The following is a 21722-nucleotide window of genomic DNA, read 5'->3' as shown; positions in this document are numbered from 1 at the left end:
TTGTATCAGTCTCATTTTACAGAAAGAAGGGAGCCACACCTCACCGCTGACCACCCTTTCTTGGAAAAAAAGTGACGCCACTAACAGTTGTTGCGTGACAAAGAGAACGCCATAGAAGTGAAGAGGTTGGAGCGTGAAAACAACCGGCTTGCCCTAGAGAGGGAGCGCCTCCAGCAGGAGGCTGCCTCCAGCAGGAGGCTGCCTTGAAGAATTGAAAGCACGAGAAGAAGACCACCGCGACCAGGAGGAGCAGCGATGCCACAACGCTGCCAACCAGGCTGCTTTTTTTGATGTACTGAAAACAATGCTGGCGGAAGTAAAGAAAAACTGAAACACATTGTTACAATGTTAGCTCATGTGCAGCGCCCCCACGCGGCGCTGATAGTTTTGTGTTCAGCCGTGCAAGCCTGGCACAGCGGCAATTGGACGGTTTGTGGAACTAAAAACAGTTCCTTCTGGGCTAACGAAGCTTTCTCAGTGCATTGGCGAAACGGAGTGTTTCACGGACGGAGCCTCAGAGAATTGTTTGCCCATTGTAATGGAGTCATTAGCCAAACAAACCGTCTTATACATGACATCATACCAGACCCAGATGGTAGAAGAATTGATATGCTATTGGAGCAGCTCTCGACCACTCGGAAACCAAATGGATTATGGAATATTGCCCTACATAGACGCGGCGGTTCTGCTAACCAATTGGTCATACCTAGCTCATTACCCAGCCGAGCAGAAAGTATCGAGCTGGCCAAGCTCATCAACAGTGAATATGGAGCAGGACCAGAACGCCATGCTCACGTTGTGCACGTGTCCATGGGCAAGCTATTACTGCCGGTGTAAACCTCCGCAAGGACTGCCAATTAAACGATCGAGCAGACCAAGTAGACCATGGAGAATCCTCAGCAAGCAACACTTCATAAACACTGTCGAATACCTTATGCATCACCCACAGGAGTTGTGTCTATTCGAGATTGGCTGTTCACCCGTCGACATCTCGCTTCCTACAGGTGAGTTTATACAAATGTGTAACACAAATTACAAATATTTTTGTTTGCAGGTGAAAATGTGGAAGGAAGAAAACCCGACGACACCTGGAAACCAGTTTGGACCACTGCTGTTCAAGTATACTGCTCCGATTTCAAGTCAGAAAAACCTGCAGTTGCTTCAAGCGTTCCTGGAAACACTCAACGAAGTGACTACGAGACACCTACAAAAGAACTTCCGAAGCGAAGACCGCAGGACTCTAGTGTGCATAGCATATGCAGTTTTTTAAAATAAGTGTGTGTCGCCTCTAAAGTCAAGTTGTCGTACTCTAGAATGGGTGAACGGCCCCGTGAGCAGTTATAATACAGCCGATAGTGAGTACAACTTGGCTGTTAGACGTTGGAAAACAGAGCTATCATATTGGAGTTTTGAAGACTTTTGTCACAATTATGACGTTGTGCAGCCTAACATTGTTTCTGTGCCAATGACACAGTACCTGTCAGTACCGGAGAGTTTGGTAATTGTAGAAAAAAATCTTGGAAATCCAAACCGAAGGTAACACGGAACCGTTCGTTAAAGAAGTTTATTCCGTGATGGAAAAAACATTGCCCAAGAAAAACTGCATTCATGTCATCTCTGCTCCCAGTTGTGGTAAAAATTATATATTTGACGCTATCAGAGCATTTTTTGAACACTGGGCAAATGGGCAACTTTAACTGGAACACGAGTTTTCCGTTCCAAGGTTGTGACAGTAGGAGGGTTATTTTGTGGAATGAACCCAACATTGAGCCTCAGTCTTAAGAGACTAAAAATGTTACTGGGAGGTGACACGTTGAGTGTTAACAAGAAGTATGAAGATTATGTGGAGACTGCCCTGCTCTCACACGTGCGACTTGTCGTTGGTATTAAGTTGTCTTGGCATAATGTTTTATGTTTATGATCTGCAGCTTACATGGAGTACGAATAGTGCGTTTTGGCCTACTTTGGGCAAAACAGAAGACCTAAATGCCAATGGCGTACTCCTAGTTGGCTGGATCAAAGGCCATTCAAAAACGCGATAAGTACAGGATTATATCTAGCGGATTTTGTCAGGAACTAAGTGACTATTGACTAACGGATTCACTTTCGTTCAGCAAGCCTTCAATGTCCAAGTTTGCAGGTTTATTTGTTAGCTACAACAAGAGCCTTTTTACTAAGCATGAAATAGCATTCTGGATATTTTGGCCCTTGAAAGTGCACGCGAGGAGATTCCAGAGATGAAGCCATGGTTTTTCTGGGAACAGACTCAATGTTGCAAACACATCAATTCTTTCCGCAGAAAGCCCATGAAGAACATCACGTAAAAGACAAGCCCTTAGTTCATTGCCTTTCGGACTTGCGTCAAATTCCGTTCGACTATATGCACCTTGCTTACATTGGCGTCACAAAGCAATGGTTGCTGCTCTGAACAAAAGCCACGAAAGCCTCTCTTCCAGCTGCTTCTGTAAAAGAAGTATCAAAGTTTGTTTACCTCAGGCCGTACTGCTTTGCAGAACTTGCTCGTTTGCCACCACTGCTGAAGGACTTGAAAGCTAGAGAGTTACGCTCCTTCCTTATTTGGGACTAGTAGTGCTCGCAGGTCTGTTGCAGAAAAAAAAAAAATCAACGTTTTCTCGTTCTGCACATTGCAATGAGAATACCTGCCAGTCCCAACATGTGCACAGTGTACAACAGTTACGCAAAACTGCTATGCTTATTTGTATGCAACTTCAAGGATATCTACGGCCCCAATAAGGTCTCCTACAATGTACATGATGTGGCAATGTATGGAACGGTTGACAGTTTCAGCATTTTCCAAGCAGAAAGCTTAATGTTCCAGTTGAAACGTGCAACGAGGGCACTTCAGCCATTGCACAACAGATAAAGCGAGCTAAGGTCTAGCAGAAAGCTGCACACTTTCCAAAAGAGCGAACGAACAGCTGTGACTTCCGAACAAGAGCACTGAAGAGGTGCCCTGCTCAATTCACGCAAGGAACAACAGTTCCACGTTGCTGTCTTTCCAGACTGAGTTAAAGGTAACTGTTGGTAATAACAGTTTCCCTGAATGTTTTCGTGTCAAGCACTGTCGTTCACTGTTTGTGTCATTGTTTTCATGTCTAAAAGTGGTTCTTTTGTAACAGAAATGTTTGCTGTTGTGAGATTCCTTAGCGGCTACACTGTTTATGTTGTACTGACCAAGTCACTCTAAGGAGAGGAATGTTTTTGGCTCGGGAGCTACAGGCCGATAAGTGCCATAAGGGTGTCAAGTACTGTGAAGCACTAGACGTAACGAAAAACACCCCAGTGTTGTCCTCAGCATAAAAAGTATGACAGCAAACATCACAGATGTTGAATAGTTCGGTTCATAACGAATGTCTGCATGAACTACCTGTTAAATGCACATCATGTAGAATGTAATACATTTTTAACATTTTGGTTTGTTGAAACAAAAATAAATGACTTTCCATTGCTATGTCAATTTGCTGTGGTGTGCCCTTTGATTGGTTAAGGGCTTCAGGTGTGCGGGCAGGCCAGCAGGGCCTAATGCTCAAGCTACTGAAACACAAGAGCCTACACCTGTCTGGCAGTAGACTGGTTGGCACCAGGCCAACAACGTTCCATGGCCGGACGGAGTCTATCCCTTACCTCACCGATTTCGAAAGACGTTCCTTCTGTGAACAACCAATGGGGTGGCGGGGCATCAGCAAAGACCGGACTACGCCAGAAGACATCGAAACAGGCCGCAAACTGCTCAGCCCCGTGGAAGCGTCGTGGCAGCTGCTTGATGCAGTAGAGAAGTTCATATTCCCTACATTCAATTTTGTACTGCATTATTCTTAACATTACTGTTTACAACAGCAACGCGTGTAGATAGCAGATGTTTCATTTTCTTTAGTCCCAGAATATTGCTTAAAATTGATAGGCACAGCAACCAACCTCAGCTAATAGGATTTTTAAGAGTGCACTTTTTTGCACCATTTCTGCTGTTTTCGGGACACAATTGACTGCGCTCCACTACAATGAAGGTGCCTTCAGACCACGGGCTAACACAAAGATGGACTAAAAAAATGGAAGATGAAGATTTCGAAAGCCCAAGAAGGGCTTCGTTGAAAACCAAGCCAACATTTGGCACACCAGTCACACCTCTTCATATGTGCAAAATCACGGGTGCAACATCCATTGTTCTTTGTGTTCTTTAACCGCAGGGATCGCCACAAGTAAAGTGCAGTCTTACATTTTTTTATGCAAGATAATGTCCACAGATAATGTTCAACACCGCTGGCAAGGTGCCGCGAGGCCACAGCACTCAGGCGAAGTGTCACGAGTAGCGCATCGGGAAAGCAGTACGACAGGTGCGTACGCGGCCAGCCACGCGTACGTGCAGGGTAGGCCCGTTTCAGACCCAGCGGTCCTTAGTCACGTTAAGGCGGCCGCCATGGACAGGCAGGGGTACGCGCACGTGCCCCATATGAAGGCGAGTCGAGTGCAGACATCGCGCAAGTGTTTGTGGGGTACTTTCGAGGTCTGTTTGCGTCGGAGGCACTTGCGACACAGGATTTCAAGTTGGGTTGCGGGACTTTTTGGGGAACCTGCCGTGCATGCTGCAAGAATCGCTGGCCCAGCTTGTAGCGCCGGTTTCAGCAGCCGAGCTGTGGGAGGCGGTCAGCAGCGCGAACGCGGCTTTCGCGCCGGGACCAGACGGAATCCCGGTTGGTTTTTGTAAGGAGTTCTTCGCAGTAGTCTGCGACCCACTCTGGGACATGATAAATAGGCTGATGGCAGAGGGCGCGAAACCTAACAGCTTTAGCGAAGGGAGGGTCATTTTGCTCGCTAAGGAGGGTGGGGAGCCGTCAAGCCCCAGCGGCTACCGGCCGATTAGTTTGCTGAACACAGATTATAAGCTGGTGGCCTCAATCCTAGCAAAGCGTGTCGGTTTCGTCTTGCCTGAGGTTGTCAGCCTAGCCCAAACGGGCAACGTTCCCGGCAAGACAGTTTTCTCGTCACTGGCTCTCACGAGGGATTTGTTTACGCTTGCCTCGCGCTGTGGCATCGCCGGTTGCTTCGTATCGGTCGATCAGGCTAAAGCCTTTGACCGGGTGGAGCACCGGTATTTGTTGGGCGTGCTGCGCGCGTTTGGTTTCCCCCGTGAGACAGTGGCCCTGATTGGACTTTTGTATTCTAATCTGACCTTCCGGCTGCTCTTAAATGGGCAGCTGAGCTCCTGTTTGCATGTCACTCGCGGCATTCGGCAGGGCTGCCCTCTGTCTCCTCTCCTGTTTGTGCTCTGCTTTGATCTACTGCTTCGACGCGTTTCAGACAGCACGGACATCCGCGGCTTCCCCCTGTCCGGTAAGGGCCAGGTCAAGGTGTCAGCCTAGGCGGACGACGTGTCCCTGTTCTTGCGGGACGAGGACAGCTTCACAGCGTTTTTACGGCTGTTTGTGAGGTACAGCGAGCTGTCGGGTGCCCAGCTGAACAGGGGCAAGAGCAAGGCGCTAAGCTTTGGCTCGTTCGCGTCCGATCTGCCTGGCGGGGTCGAATGGGTGGCAGGCGTTCGAGTTTTGGGGGTGGTGTTCCACGCGTCAGGTGAGGTGGCAGGGCATTTCTGGAGGGAGATGTTGGCGGCCGCCGAGAAGAAGCTCAGTGTGGCTTCAGAGTTTTCTTTATGCCTGTCCGAACGGGCTTACACAATTAACTCGGCAGTAGCGGCGGCGTTTTTCTATGTCGCTCGTGTGGCCCGACCACCCACGCGAGTGGCAAGGAAGCTCGCCACGCTGTTCGGGTCTTTTTTCTGGGCAGGGAAGACCGAGCGCGTCAAACGCGCTCTCCTTCGTCTCCCTCGCAAGATGGGAGGCTTCGGGATTCCCTGCCTACACACGATGTTTAAGGTGCTGGCTCTGCGTGGTCTCGCCGATTTGGTGGACGACGCAGAATTTCGAGGCAGGGCTCTCCTGCAGTATTTCCTGGGCACGGCGCGGCGTGACTTCTTTGGGGACAGGGCAGTTGGCCCCATGGCAGAGGAATCGCCGGCCTTCTATAAACACGTCATCAGCGCCTTCAGTATGCTGCAGGAGAGCGCCCCGGAACTAGATTGGAGGGTGCTGCGGCCCACAAAACTATGTGAGGAGCTGGCAGTAAAGTCTCTCGCGGAAGGGGAGGCTGAGAGGGCCGGGAGAATTAACTGGCGGCAGTTAACCTCTCAGGTCTTGCCCCCTGAGGTGAGGGACTTCGGTTGGAAGCGAGGGTGGGGGGTTCTCCCAACCGGAGACACATTGGCTGCATGGGGAGTAACCCGAAACGCCCGGTGTCCGCAATGTGGCCAAACGTAGACCCTGGGTCATGCCCTCCAGGACTGTCGCGTGGCCAAAACCTTTTGGCGGCTCTTGACACGAATGTTCGGGGTGACAGTAAGCGCCGAAACGCGTTCCCGTGACGCCTTCACACTGTTTTTGGCATGTGTGGGGGCGCATGTCATCTGGACAAGAAGGGGGGTAGCGTCGCTCCGCACGCAACCGCAGCGCGCTATGTTTCCGCTGTTGTGGAAAATTCGAACGAGACTCATCCAACACCTTGAAATGGAGTTCGCCACGCTCGGGGAAGAAGCTTTCCTCAGGCGTTGGTCGACCCGTTTCATCCAGGTCACGGACAAGCAGTTGCGGGTCACAGTGGTGCCATACTAACGCTCGTAGAACGCAGAAAGGCGCGCTAGTGAATGTAAACATAGCGCGCCGAGGAGAAGACGCGATGTAAACAAACCGGCGTGGTCTGCGACGGCCGCGACCCCAGAATAAGTAGGTACGCGTGCATGCATAAGTGCAGCAAACAGTGCATAATTAGCGCCAGAGGGGGCGCGCGGTTTCAAGTGGCTGCATCTACGCGGCTCGGTAACGCGTTCAGCGTGTTTCGGCAGCGTGTGTCGGTAATGTTTTGGCGAATTCTTTATCGTACGAAAGGGCTGCGCTCGCTAAAACTTGCGCGCAGTATTGGGCGCAAGCACCCTATGTTTACGGTGTGAGAGCACTGAAGTGTATGCTGGTTGAGAGGCCAGAACATATGCGTATCTTTGGAAATGCACGGCGGAACTGACTGTTTGACCGACGCGTAGTAGCGTGGGCCAGCGACCGTCAGGTGTTTTAAACCGGACAGTTGCTGGTCGAACGTGGTTCAATAGAAATAGAAATCAGAGCGTAATTCCGAGCGCAAGATAGTCCGTGGCGTCGGCTTTCTTCTATGTGACCTGAGTGGCTTAACCACCCACGACGGTTGCAAGGAAGTTGGCCACGCTCTTCGGCGCCTTTTTCTCGGCTCGGAAAACAGAACGTATGAGGCGCGTATACCTACATGTGCCACGTAAACGTGGAGGGTTCGGCATCCCCTGTCTGCACACGATGTTCAGAGTTCTAGCCTTTCGGGGCTTCTCTGAGCTCGTAGCAGACACCGAGTACTGTGGCAGGGCTTTGCTGCAGTATTTCTTGGGTACGGCGCAAAATGACTTCTTTGGGGACAGGGCAGTAGGTTCCATACCAGAGGAATCACCGGCCTTTTATAAGCACGTCACGAGCACCTTCAGGATGCTGCACGAGAGCGCGCCGTAACTAGAGTGGAGGGTGTTGCGGCCCACAAAACTATGTGGGGAGCTGGCAGTAAAGTCTCTCGCGGAAGTGAGGCCGAAAGGGTCGGGAGAACTAACTGGAAACAGATAACCTCTTAGTTTTTGCCCCCGGAGGTGAGGGACTTTGGATGGAAGCGCGGGTGGGGGGTCCTCCCAACTGGGGACACACTGGCCGCATGGGGGGTAACACGAAATGCCAGGTGCCCGCAACGTGGCCAAACGGAGCCCTTGGGTCACGCACTAAATGACTGCCGTGTAGCCAAAACCTTTGGCGCCTCCTGACACGCATGTTCGGAGTTGTGGTGAGCGCCGACACGTGATACCGCGACGCCTTCACACTGTTTCTGGTGTGTGTAGGGGCGTTTGTTATTTGGAATAAAAGGGGGGTTGTGTCCCTCCGTGCGCGACCGCAGCGCGCTATGTTTTCAGTGTTTTGAGAAATACGAGCGCGACTCATTCAGAATCTGGAAACAGAGTTCGCCACGCCACGCCAGAGTTCACCACGTGTTGGTCGACATGTTTCATCCGTGTGGAACAGAATCAACTAGCAGCGCTTTCCATTGGGTGAACTTCTAACTGCACCCAAAGTGCTCTCGCGAGTTCTGGCGTCTTCCAGTGGTCGGGCAGGAGCAGGGGCGTTGTGTTTCATTGGTCGAGGAGGAGCACTTTTTTGGCGCCGAGAGCAGCCGAGAGCAGTTCTCGGTGCTCCGTCGCCAGCGGCGGAGTAACAGGGAACACCGAGAAAGTCACATGACCTCTTTTACGTCATTTCTGGTTCTATACCCGGGTGGCGGAGGAAAAATGGCGGACTCCAGCAGCCGCGATAGTCGCTCAGTGCGTACGGCAGCAGCTAAGCGCGGCCGTCTGGACGATGCTGCTACTTTTAGATTCAAGCGCAAACTCATCATCGGACAGCAGCAGCAGCGACGACGACGACGATTTGACATTGCATGAGTTTATGTTCGAGCACCTGTGCAACCCGCCGGAGCAGCGATCGAAGTTAGAGTCGTATCTGGAGTCGTATCCCCAGCGGCGCCCCAAAGAACAAGGATAAGGAGCTCAAGGCAGCGAGTGTCCTACTTAACAAGACCCCTGACAACAGTGACTGCTTCAACGTCGACAAGGTGTGTGCACCGCTCTCGCCCTTTTGGGATAGTGACCGCCATACAGCAGCGCATGGCAGCCCCTACCGCGGCCTGCCATTCCACACCACCAGTCATCCTTGTAGTTTGTCATGCTTACAAAACTTTCCTCCCAAGTGAATATTTCTTTGAACTACATCATAAGTTAGGTCTTCACACTGATAAAGTTATTCGTTAATGCACAGGCGAGAAGCTTCAATGCCCCTGATCCCCAAGTACAGCTAGCACAGGCAGCACTACATCGGCACACTGATGTTTGTGAGACTCCTGTGAATAACTTGTATAAATAAAAGAAGCACCACAAAATTCACTCAAATTCTCACACTATTAACATACCATGTGTAGATCAGGACTGTTCTAAAATGTTGAGAACATTTATTACAGTACGGTTGCCTTTAAAAGATGTAGTGATAATGAAGTGCGACTATTTTTACACACGTATATGGCTGCATTGTTCTAGGCTAGCTGATGAAGAGGACAAGAAAAAGGAAGCTTTAAGCTTCCCACACAAATTTATGAAGGAAAAGCTGCATGTACTGAACCGTTTTAGTCGCAACTGCAACGTACTACAAGCTGGAGGGTTGTTTCTTCACCACAAACAACAAACAGTCTGACCCATGAGCTTGAAACAGCACCATGAGCAGCCCCATTCCATAGTAGAAGTATCGGGTACCGTCTCAGAGGTCATGAGTAAATACAAACAAATGGAAGCGAGCGAGAAACAAGGGGTGTTAGCAGAATGCATCTTGAAAAGTGACTTTGGTGGGAAGAGGAAGACCACACAACGTTTTCTTCAGACACTGATCAACAGCCAAACCCGTTGATACCTAATGCTCTGATTGTTGTACTGAAGACACAAAAAAAAAGCTCCTTACATAAGCACAACTACATTCCGGCTGATCGGAGCCCTGCACCCAGGGAAGAATTTAGTGGCATGGGCACGGGGACGGATGGGTGTGGCGGTACGAACACCCCTTTCCTTAGCTCTCAGACCAGTGATGATGGCAGTGAGGCTGCATTTGCAAAATACAGTCGAACCCCGCTACAACGAAGGCCGCTTCAACGAAATTTCCGCTTCAACGAAATATTTCCAATTCCCCGTCAGCTAGCCATAGAAGTCAATGCAACAAAGTCCTCGCCACAACAAACCATTTGTCAGGCTTGCTTTCGCTTCAACGAAATTTTCGATGATTTGGGCTGGGTTTGAACAATTATTTTACAATAAAATAAGCATAGCGCCAGCTATCTGTAACTTTTTATACATTCAGGACGCTTAGTTTAACCGAAAATGCGCGTTGCGACCACACCGCCACCCAAAACAAAACAAAAAATAACTCATAGGCGCACGCCATTGCTTGATGGTGATAACGATGTGGCTGGCCGTCTTTACACGAGGCGCAGGCCCGCTTCGCCAAGGCGGAGCGGGCCTGCCCCAGAGCTACAGCCAATCCGTATCCAGTTGAAATTGCATGAATGTGCTCCGCTGCTGGCGCGGTGCTGTCATGTATGCGTTGTGAGCAGCTGTCTTTGCCATTTTCCTTCTACCATTCTTCATAGCCAAGAGCGAAAATCATGTTTGCGCGTTCGGTCTTGAAGCCTAGTCATCCTATCTTAGTCGCGAGCGCGCGGTCCTGTTAAATGCAAGCGCGCGCGTCTTGCCTGCCAAGGTCAGTAGCTGCCGTGCCCTGTCAGAGGATAAGATAAAGGCGCTGTTCCTGCCACAAGCGAGAGGGGGGCTTCCCACGGCCTAGCAGCTATCTGCAAGTAATCAGCTCGGTGGACACGCCTTGTTGTACGTTTTGCGCCTGCATATCTTCACCCCCCTCCGTAACGCGTTCTTTGGGTGGTGAAAAAACAGATAACCATTGGTATGTTTGTTATCCGAATAAACATGAGTTATTGCGCGTCACTCCTTTTTCGAAACATTGTATTATGCTGCCAATGTTGCGGAAACGCATGGGGCTATTTTTCTGGCCTTTCCGTGGTGTGTTGGGGCAGATTTCGCTCAACGAATTTTCGCTTCAACGAAATTTTTCGCACGTCCCGTCAATTTCGTTGTAGCGGGATTCGACTGTACCATGTTTTCATGTTTTCAGGAGCTTCAAATAGGAGTAAACTCAGCGTCAGTGATAACATTTTAAAGGAAGTAACGTTGCATTGCTGTCTTTTTCTGCCAACCTTCGTCACAGACAGCAAACTGGCCAAAGAACTGGAACCTTACAGGAAAGTCTTACCGGAAAGACAAGCCGTATCTAAAGACAGGACTGCAATACGTGAAAATGTAAATGCAGAGTGGATAACCCCAACTTCTTGGGCAGCAGCGACCAAAGGGCTACGTTCAACTACCGAGGCGCAAGGAAACTGTTGACACAGCGGCACGGAAAGACATTTCAAGGCTAGTGCACCACCCCGTGGTGTGACAGGTGCACAGTCACACACAATCACATCATCTGCATACACAAGCCAGCTTCCATGTCAAAGACAGCACGGCCACATTAAATAGCACTGTAGACAGCACAGAGCCTTGAGGCACGCCTCGCTCCGAAACAAAGTGTCCCACGCGTTCTTTTCCAATGCGGACGGAGAAGGAGCATTTCGTAGCGTCTTTTTTTCACCCGCCCACTACCTCTAAGCGTTCATGCTGAGTCACCCTGTCACAGACTCATTATTATTTAGTCAAAAAATGTTATTCCTTGAAGTTTGAGGAGAGCTAGAGCTAACATTTAGCCTGCATTATTCCTTGTGTTCATCCTCGAGCGAATTGGCTATGCAAAAGAAGCTTTTGCACATAGTGCATGCACGCAATTTTTGGTAGTTTGCAGGCATTGCACTGCGGATTGTGGAAGGCTGGCACTGGTCTCACAAGACTCGAGATCATGAGAGGACCTCCCCATCTTTTCACATTACATGGCCACCAGTCGGAACGGTTACACGCGTGCGCGCTTTCATTTCGGATGACCTCGCGCTGCTGAAGCAAGTGTTCCTTTCAAACCCATTTCAGGATGCCACCGGCAAGGTCTTTTCTGCCTGGTAGGTGGAGAAACTGTTCCAATTAACTGCTGATCTAGTACTCTGAGAGTAATGGGGCAGACCTGCGAAAGTGATGCGGTCGGACTTGAGCAATCGAAGTTAGATACACGCATAATTGCCTGCAACTAAGTGAACATCAGCAAGCATCATCGTGGTAAACATCGTAATAAACATCACAGAACATCGTAATGATGAGCTTTCTCCAACATGCCTAACTCACAGCCCTCTTGAACCCTTTTCTTTGTAGACTAAGGACCAAGGAGCAGAACGAAGAGAAGGAGTACTTGCTTCAGGAACTGATTGACTCAAAATTAAACTACAGATGCAGGATACTGAATGCTACTCAGCCGCAACCTGCTGCTGCTACAGTGGCCACACAGCGGGCTGCTGCATATTCTGCACAGAAAGTGGCAACAGCTAGGGGCATGCCGGATACAGTGCAAGATTGGGACCTGGACACCTCACTTAAGTGGTGCAATGTGTTGTTTCAGATGTGTCTGTTCTTGTGCCACACGTGAGCAAAGTATCCTTTTAACGGGTGTGGAAAGGGTAGTAGCTGAAACCCGTGGCCGAGAGGAAGAGTGCAGCACACCAGCACTGCACGCCCGGCGACAGACAGCCGCGGAGGGCAACGTGCAGCACAGAAAGAATAAACCGGGCTGCATGGGTGGCCCAGAAGGGGAATAGCCCCTCACGTGGCTATTGTAGCTCGGCCCGGTGAACGGCAAAGCTGCACATCCCCCCAAATCTTCCTCTGGAGCTCGTCCCCAGGGTCATTTAGGGCCGCATGCCGCGAGATTACGTGGCCCGGTTTCTTAGCGGCAGCGTGGCTCCGCTGGCCAACTACTGCCCCGACTGTGGGGTGCTAATTATCTCACCGAAAAAGCACAAAGCTCTCACCGGGCATGGATCGAATCCCGAGGACAAAGGGGACCCGAACAGCGTGGCCGCCATGCTGCCCGAATGCAGCGGGACCCCGCGTACCGGGCCGCCATTCTGGCTCTGCCGGCTGACAACAACATAGGCGGTGTGCCTACGGGAAAGCAAGGGGTGACCACAGCCCGATCTGGCTGCTCACCGGCAGCGGAAGCCCCACGGGCCAGGCCCGACCCCGAGGCACTTCGGCTGCGGGGTCGCCGTCTTCCTAGGTGGCCGTCCTGCAGCCGGTCTCCGCCCAGCAAGAGGCAAAAGCCTCGTGCTACAGCGATGACGACATGCTCGACATGGGGTATGAGGAGCCTGATGACCTGGACCACGATGCAGCCCACCTCCAGAAGCTCTTGAAGGAGCTTCTGGAGGTGGGCTGCGTCGCCTGGAGCCCCTACGCAATGAAAACACGCTTACGGTCTTCTTCCCTGCTCCTTTGATGTTCAACTGCACGGAGGTTGGATGCAGCGCCAGCCACGCCCCCGCAGTTTGGACCTCCAGGCGGCAATCCCTGGAACGCCACCCCGAAAGAGAGCAAAACATCCGCATTGGTGAGACCATCAACCGCTGCTCACTCTGCTATTTGACACTGGGAATGTGACCTACCATGCACAATTGCCACGCCGGAGGCACATTACAACGCTAGACCAACTAGACTGCGTCATGGTTGCGAACAATGCCCCATGCCTTTTCCATCCCGCAAGGGGCTCGACAACCATGTTCAATGGCATCATCGAGAGCACGCCAAACAAATGCACTCCGCGCAACGTCACCAATCGCAGCAGCAACAGCTGCCCGCCCCACTGGTTCACACACTGCTGCCAAGCATAGAAACGGTGCAACCAGCATGACACGAACTGGAGGAAACGGCTACCTGCCCCACATCATCACCCCGCTCAAGTCCACTCATACGGCAAACTGATAGCAGTAATGGCACACCTGTGGAAGGCGCTGATCAACCAGAAAATAGCGATCATGAGGACAGCAACTCTCTGCCTATGGTGCGGACTATGGTGCGGAAGAGAAAATGCTCGCCTCCCCTGAAGACTCTGCCGTTGACCCAGTTGCACAGCAAAACGTTGAACCTGACACCGACACCCTGGCAACATATGCGGTGCAACTGTGTAGATTGCGGGGCCAACCAGCAACAGAAGAAACATGGGCAGAGTTTGAACACACACTAGAGACAGCAATGGAAGAAGCCTCCAGAACTGTCCGACTGCCGACAGCGACTCCAGAGGGAAGGCCACGGCATCAGGTCAACCCGGAGTATCCGCAACGGATACAGAAACTGTACAGGCGGAACCCGCAGAGAGCAGTGAGACTGATTGTTGAAGGACCATCTACGATGTGCCCAATCCCAGTGACCGAGCTAGAGGAACACTTCTCCTCCGTCTGGGCCACCAAAAAAGTTGACACCTCAATATACCATCACACAGCACCAGCCATGAATGAGGTCCATATGTCAGTATTCACACCAGACGAGGTAGCTGGACGCCTCCGAAGATGTGAGAATACTACACCCGGCGAGGATAGGCTCACATACGAGCATTGGAAAAGCATAGATCCCGAAGGTCACTTCCTTGCAGCTGTGTTTAACATGTGCCTACACCACCGCCAGATACCAGACAAGTGGCGGAGATCACGAACAGTTCTCATCTACAAGAAGGGTGATAATATGGATCCAACAAACTGGAGACCAATCGCTCTTGGCAATACTATTGCAAAATTGTATGCCAGTTGCTTGGCCTCCCGGATGCAGCAACAGACACTAGACGAAGACATCCTATGCAAGTGTCAGAAGGGGTTCCTACCATATGACGGAGGGGGACCACGGGATACGGATCCGCAAGACAGTGCACCAGTGCTCACTATGCGGCGCCAAGTTGGGAACGCGGCCGTCCACCCACCCCTGCTTGGCCGGGGGCAACCTGATGGCAGCCACAACCCACGAACGCCACTGCTGCGACACATGCCTTGCCTCCTTCTCATCCCGAAAAGGCCTGGACAACCACCACCAGCGCCTCAAAAAACAGGCTGCCCTGCAGGCAGCACGTGGAGGAAGGCAAAGTCTAGCCTCCTCTGACAATAGGAACCCAGCCACGGACACCCTTGCGGGCGGTACGTCCCATTCGCCCATTCCCATGTCCTATTCCCCACTGGACGGTAACACCACAGTGTGCCTGCCAGAAAGCAGCTCCCATCCTGGCGGCATGCCACATTCGTCGCCTGGACTGGTTGCAGCTACACCACAGCCATCGCCTGCAGTCAGCACATCATGAGGATCGGCAACACCCACCATGGCACCCATGACAAGAACCCCATCCCAACAGCAGCCCACGGGCAACCCAGCAACCAGCACACCCATCAATGGCCCACAAGCCAGCGGTATGCTACATTTGCTGCTGCCAGCCACCCCCACACCAAGGCGACCACCAGGTTCTAGCGACCTACAGGCTAGTGGCACGATAAATACGCCGCTGCCACGTACTCCCATACCAGGCCCATCCACGAACAACCTATCACCGCAAGAGACAACCAGCCCGCCACCTACGGCACCTGAGCAGCCAGAAGTAGAAGTAAGCGACCAGTCACTACCACATCACAGTCACTACAGCTAACCGACGCTACAACGACGGACGCACCCGACGCCTCCGCCTGTGAGAGCCCTTCCCATGACACCTCGGCCTTATCTGCTGCACAAGCCATCCTAGACGAGGCTTGCCTGTTGACCGAGCTCATCCAACGACTCCGCGCCCTGCTCAACTAGCCCGTATGCGACGCAAGCTGGGAAACCTTCAATGAAATCCTGGAGACTGCCATCAGCAGAGTAACTACTGCAGTGAAGCTCCCCGAGCAGTCCGAGAAACGCCCATACCGACAACCGAACCCCGAGGACACGCGCCAGATACAAACCCTCTACCGCGGCAACCGACGCCTTGCAGAACGCCTAATAGAAGACGGTCCATCCCCCCTCTGCCCAATCCCCCTGGACTGCCTAGAGCATCACTTCAGGGACGTCTGGGGCCCCAAGACCACCGAAACACCAGCATTCTTGAAAGCCGCGCCCGTCAGCCTGACACCAGCGAGGTTGGCATGGGCCCCTTCACCCAGGACGAGAAGGCCACGAAACTCCGTAAGTGCGAGAACACAGCACCAGGAAGTGACCGCCTAACCTATAACCGCTGGCGGACTGTACACCCTGAGGCAACCTTCCTGACGTCTGTGTTTAACATCTGCTTGCGTCACCGTCGCGTGCCCATGAGCTGGAGGGAGTCGCAGACAATCCTAATCTTCAAGAAAGGCGACCGAGACGATCCGGCCAAATGGCGCCCCATCGCCCTGGGCTGCACTATCGCCAAACTGTATGCCGGGCACCTTGCGTCCCGGCTGCAGGGGTGGCTGTGCAGCATCCTGTCTGGCTGCCAAAAGGGGTTCCTGCCGCACAACGGCGTGTTTGAACACAACTTCGTGCTGCAGGAGCGCCTGGACGCAGCCAGGACTAGCGGTGGGGAGCTCTGTGTTGCGTTCCTGGACTTTGCCAATGCCTTTGGGTCGGTAGCACATAATGCACTCGTCGAGGCTGTCCGTGGTGAGGGTGCTGGTGAGGCCTTCAGCGAGATCGTTGGAGACCTCTACGGTGCAAGCACCACGAGCATTCTCGGCGAGGCTGGAATGACAAAGCCAATTCCCATTTATGCCGGGATCAGGCAGGGCTGCCTATTGAGCGGACTGTTGTTCAACCTGGTAGTCGACCTGGTAATTAGTGTGGTGCAGAGAGGTGACAGGCAACACAACATCCTTGCCTACGCCGATGACCTCACCCCACTGGACGACAGCCCGGCTGAACTGCAGTCTCGCATCGACACCGTGGCCTCCCTGTCTGCCCAGCTGGGGCTCAAACTCAACCCAGCCAAGTGTCGCACCCTCCACCTGTCGGGCTCCTTCCCCGTGGGCACCCGATTCACACAGTTTAGAATAGGTGATGAAGTAATCCCTGCAATAGGTGACTACACCAGCCACAACTTCCTCGGCCGCCCAGTGGGGTTCCGGGTATTGCCCGACGACAGCACCATCGACGACGCCATTAGCCTCGGCAAGCCCCTCCTGAACTCGATGCTCGCCCCGTGGCAAAGGCTGGACGCCCTGAAGACCTTTCTCTTTCCGGCGCTCAACTTTTCCATGCGGGCAGGCACTCTGGGAAAGGTTGAATGGGCACGCCTGGATGACGCCCTGCGCCCGCTGATCTAACGGACATTGAACCTCCCGGGGAATGCCTCCAACGACTACCTCTATGGAAGTGCAGTGGCCGGAGCAGTGGGCGTACCCATAGCTGCGGAACTCAGTGACGCATGCCGTGTGGATGGAGCATTTAAGCTGCTCAGCTCTGCGGGCGCTGTGGTGCACGACATGGCGCTGAAGGCGGTAACCCATGTCGTCACGAGAAGACTGAGACGTCTGGCATCCGCTGAGGACATAGAGGCGTACCTAGCAGGCGAGACGGAGGGGGGCTTTCGTGCCACAGCCACCCAGCTCCAATCAGTATGGACTGAGGCACAGAAGGCCTCCAGACGTCTCGGCATCACAAGGGAACTAGCAGAGGGTGGGGCCCGCATCTCATGTGGGGGCACGACACTGTCACCAAAAGAGCGGACGAAAGTGTTGCGCACACTTCGCACAAAGATGGCCGCTGCGTGTGCGACAGGGCCCTACAGGAGAAACCTAGACAGGGCAAAGTTATGGAGTGTGTAGCCTCTGACGCAAGCAGCTCGCAGTTCATGAGGTCAGGGCGCTTTGCCCGGTTTGCCGACTGGCGGTTTGTGCACCGTGCCCGACTGAACCTTGTTCCCCTCAACGGTGCACGGCCGTGGGCGCCTGGCTCCTCCGACCAGCGGTGCAGGGTATGTGGCTACCAACAAGAAACACTGCCACATGTCCTGTGCCACTCCATGACTTGGAGCCAGGCGTACACGGAGCGGAACAACCGCACCGTCAACCGGGTGAAAGCCGCAGCAGAGAAAAAATTCACTGTCACACACGAGAACCGGCCAGTGGGAGACACCGGGCTACGCCCTGACCTTGTGCTAGCACGGGGTGAGGAAACTATCCTGGTGGACGTCTCCTGCACGTTCGAAAACCGCCGCGCGGCACAGCAGGAGGCTCGTCACCTAAAAATCGCTAAGTACGAGCCAGTCCGCCAGTACCTCGCCGTACAGTCAACCTCTGTGCCCTGTTTGGGGGCACGCTAGGTGCCAAGACGCACCCTTGCCTGGCTAATGGGAGGGCCACCGCAGCCCCCACCCAGCAATGGTACCAGTGCACTGATTGCATGTTGTCCTTCCCTTCCAGGAAGGGATGAACAACCACGTCCTACGGTACAAGAAAGAGGAGGCAAAGCGACTGCATGCAGCCAGCTCCCAGCCAAGCCCCACCCCAGGAGACGACGAGGGGCAGAATGAGGGGCAGCCGCCGGCACAAGCCACACCGGCAACAGGCGGTGCTGCAAGCCGGCAGAACACCCAAGCTCCCAGCAGCCCAGAACGTGGCGATGGAGAGGAGAGCCAACAGAGCACCCCCCGTCTAAGCAACACCCCTCTCCCGCAGGCCAGCGGGCACTCCACTCCTAGCCAGTCAGACCAGTCTGCCACACCCTCACGCCTGTTCTCACAGGATGGCCCCAGCCAGGGAGGGAGTCTGCAGGCTGACGACGATGCAGGAGGAGAGGACGGCGATGAAGCTGTCCCAGCAGCCGCGCTAATTGATGACAGCGTGCTGGCTGAGCACACCAAAAAGCTGCAGCGTGTGCTAAAGCTGGCACCAAATGCAGAGGCCTGGGACCAGTTCCTGGAGATCCTCGACGACGCAATGACCACAGTGGCAAGCACTGTCAAGATGCCCACCACAGGGGAGGGAAGACCCCGGCGCGAGGTCAACGCCGCAAATGCACAGCAGATCCAGACGCTGTACCGACGCAACCGTCGCCGCGCAGTCCGTCTCATCGCTGAGGGCCCCTCCCAAATATGTCCCATCCCACCAGAGGAGTTGGAGGGGCACTTCACCACAGTGCGGGGGCCCAAACAGGCAGCACAACGCTCACACAGCAACTGCCTGCACCCGGGGAGATGGATCTGACCCCACTCACAGCAACAGAAGTAGTGGCAAAATTCCGCCGCTGTGAGAACACTGCCTCGGCGGCGACCGACTTACCTACCACCATTGGAAGTCCTTTGACCCTGAAGGTTGCTTCCTCGCAGCATTCTTCAATGTCTGCCTGCAGCACCGCACGGTTCCTGACTGCTGGAAGGCGTCCCGAACGGTACTCATCTACAAGAAAGGCGAGAAGAGTGACCCCACAAACTGTCGCCCCATCTCCCTTGGAAACACGACCGCCAAACTGTACGCTGGATGCCTTCCATCCCGGCTGCAGAGCTGGCTGTGGGACTATGGGGTCCTGTCACAATGCCAAAAGGGCTTCATGCCGCACGATGGAGTGTTTGAACACAATTTGGTGCTGCAGGAACGCCTGGACGCAGCGCGCACAGAGGGAGGCGACCTCTGCGTGGTGTTCCTCGATTATGCAAGCACCTTTGGGTCCGTGGCCCACAATGCCCTCGTTGAAGCGGTTCGAGGTGCAGGGGCTGGAGACGCCTTCACCAGCATTGTCCAGGACTTGTACACAGACAACTCCACCGCCATGATAAGCGAAGGAGGAACGACGGAGCCGGTCAGCATCAAAGCAGGGATACCACAAGGCTGCCCACTAAGCGGCCTCCTGTTCAACATGGTGCTGGACCCAGTGATCCGGGCAGTACAAGGAGGAGAGTGCCAGCACAAGATCTTGGCTTATGCGGACGACCTGACCCCACTAGGCAGCAGCCCAGCAGAGCTACAAACACGAATCAACGTGGTAGCGGCACTGTCTTCAAAGTTGGGGCTGGAGCTGAATCCCAGCAAATGTCGAACGCTACACATGTCTGGGCAGGCTCCTGTGGGAACCAGGCCCACCACATTCAAAGTCGGAGGAGCAGAGATCCCCCACATCGGCGACTTCGAGAGCCACGCGTTCCTCGGCCGCCCTGTGGGCTACAGAGTCCTGCCCGACACTGCCTGTGTAGACGACGCAATCGCCTTGGGCAAGCGGCTGCTAACGTCAATGCTAGCCCCCTGGCAGAGGCTGGACGCCATCAAGACGTTCCTGTACCCGGCACTAAACTTCGCCATGCGAGTCGGGACAGTTGGAAAAGAGGAATGGCGCTGCCTCGACGACACCCTGAGACCCCTGATAAAACAGACGCTGTACTTGCCAGCCAACGCGTCAAACAAGTATTTGTGCAGCAGCGCAGGTGCAGGAACTGCGGGGATTCCAGAGGCAGCCGAAATCAGTGACGCATGCCGCATCGACGGCACGTTCAAACTGCTCTCCTCACCAGACAGCGAGGTTCGCGACCTAGCACTGCAGGCGCTGACCAAGGTGACGGAACGACGGCTGCGGCGACCAGTGATGGAGGAGGATATGGAAGCCTACCTATCGGGTGAAACGGAAGGAGACTTCCGGGCCACAGCGACCAAAGTCCAATCAGTCTGGACGGAGGCACGCAAAGCCTCTCGACGCATGGGAGTGGCCTGGGAGCTCGGGCCAGAGGGGGCGCGGATCACCTGTGGAGACAAGACAATCTCGCCCAAGCACAGGCACCAGGTGGTCCGCACCTTGCGAGCCATAGCCACAGCAGCCAATGACCAAGCATTGCAGGAGCAACCCAGCCAAGGCAAGGTGATGGAATGTGCCGCCGCCGACTGCGCAAGCGCACACTTTATGCGGTCCGGCAGGTACACAACATTCGCCGACTGGCGTTTCGTACACCTAGCCCGGCTGAACCTGCTGCCCCTCAACGGCGCGCGCCCTTGGGCCTCCGCAGCCGACCAGCGGTGCAGAGCGTGTGGCTACCAGCAAGAAACCTTGCCACACGTCGTCTGCCACTGCATGGTCCAGAGCCAGGCCCTCACACGTCGCCACAACGCCATCGTGGACCGCATCAAAGCGGCTGCCATGCCGCGGTTCACGGTGAGCCACGAGAACCGGCCGGTCGGAAACTCGAGCCTGAGACCGGACCTGGTACTGGTTCGAGGGGAGGAGGCCATCGTGATCGATGTAGCCTGCCCCTTCGACAACCGCCGAGCTGCGCTCCAGGAAGCTCGGCGGGCGAAAGAGGATAAGTACGCAGGCATCAAGGAATACTTGTGCCGGCGCTTCCAGCAAGTCACGCTGGAGGCGGTCATCGTCGGTGCCCTGGGGTGCAGAGAACGACCGGGTCCTGCGCCGCCTCTGCAGCAAGAGCTACCTGCAGACCATGAAGCGGCTGGTCGTCAGCGAGACCATCATGAGGAGCAGGGACATCTACGCTGCACACATTGCTGGGAAGCGCTAGACTGCCTCTGATGTTTTTTTTTTGTATATATTGTAGATAGTGTAAATAGTTTTTGTATAAATTCTTTAACAACCCTATATAGGCGCTTATAAATTGTACATATTCTCCTTTTTTCTATTTTTCCCCTTTATTCCTCTTATTTTTCTTCGTTATACGTTTAAAACATGTATAATTTAATCATTTGCAACATCAAATGTTATGAACATGCAAATAAAACTCTGTTCTTATCAGCTTAATATCTGGCTGGCGCCGTGAAGGGGCTTCCTCCTGCGGCGCCGCGGGTTGTCCCGGCGCCGCCCCGGCTGGGGTCTCGGCGACCTGTGCCCGGATGTAATCCGGTGCCTAATTACATCCGGGTGGCCGGACACCGAGCGGTCTTTGACTACCCCGGGGTCCGATGGGTGTGTTGGCGCTGCAGACAGGCGGGCCACATTTCCACCGACTGCTCTGCCCCCTTCTGCGAGCGTTGCAGCATATACGGCCATGAGTCCACACCTTGTGTTCTGCCATGCCGTCGCTGCGGACAGGCCCACGCTACCACGTCCTGTGAGGTACCTCAGCTCTACAGGGCGGTGGCTGGAGGTT

The 21722-nt window shown here is 53.8% G+C and overlaps 1 long non-coding RNA gene and 1 pseudogene across 2 annotated transcripts in view; one reads left to right on the top strand and one right to left on the bottom strand.

The window, feature by feature from the left end:
* Window positions 1-21722, bottom strand: part of LOC144149382 (uncharacterized) — a 49302-nt gene that overhangs the window by 12440 nt on the left and 15140 nt on the right. Inside the window, exon 2 of one of the 2 annotated variants that reach the window (XR_013318288.1) lies at window positions 2492-2601. The exons of the other annotated variant lie outside the window; for it this stretch is intronic. This is a non-coding gene — a long non-coding RNA (uncharacterized LOC144149382). The remainder of the gene's footprint in view (window positions 1-2491; window positions 2602-21722) is intronic. 2 annotated transcript variants of the gene reach the window in all.
* Window positions 16721-18843, top strand: LOC144149672 (uncharacterized; annotated as a pseudogene).

The sequence above is a fragment of the Haemaphysalis longicornis genome, unplaced genomic scaffold (genome assembly GCF_048455015.1).
Source record: "Haemaphysalis longicornis isolate Haplotype H1 unplaced genomic scaffold, Haemaphysalis longicornis Haplotype H1 scaffold_8, whole genome shotgun sequence".
NCBI classification, from domain to species: Eukaryota; Metazoa; Arthropoda; class Arachnida; order Ixodida; family Ixodidae; genus Haemaphysalis; species Haemaphysalis longicornis.
This window is presented reverse-complemented; position numbering and strand designations above follow the sequence as displayed.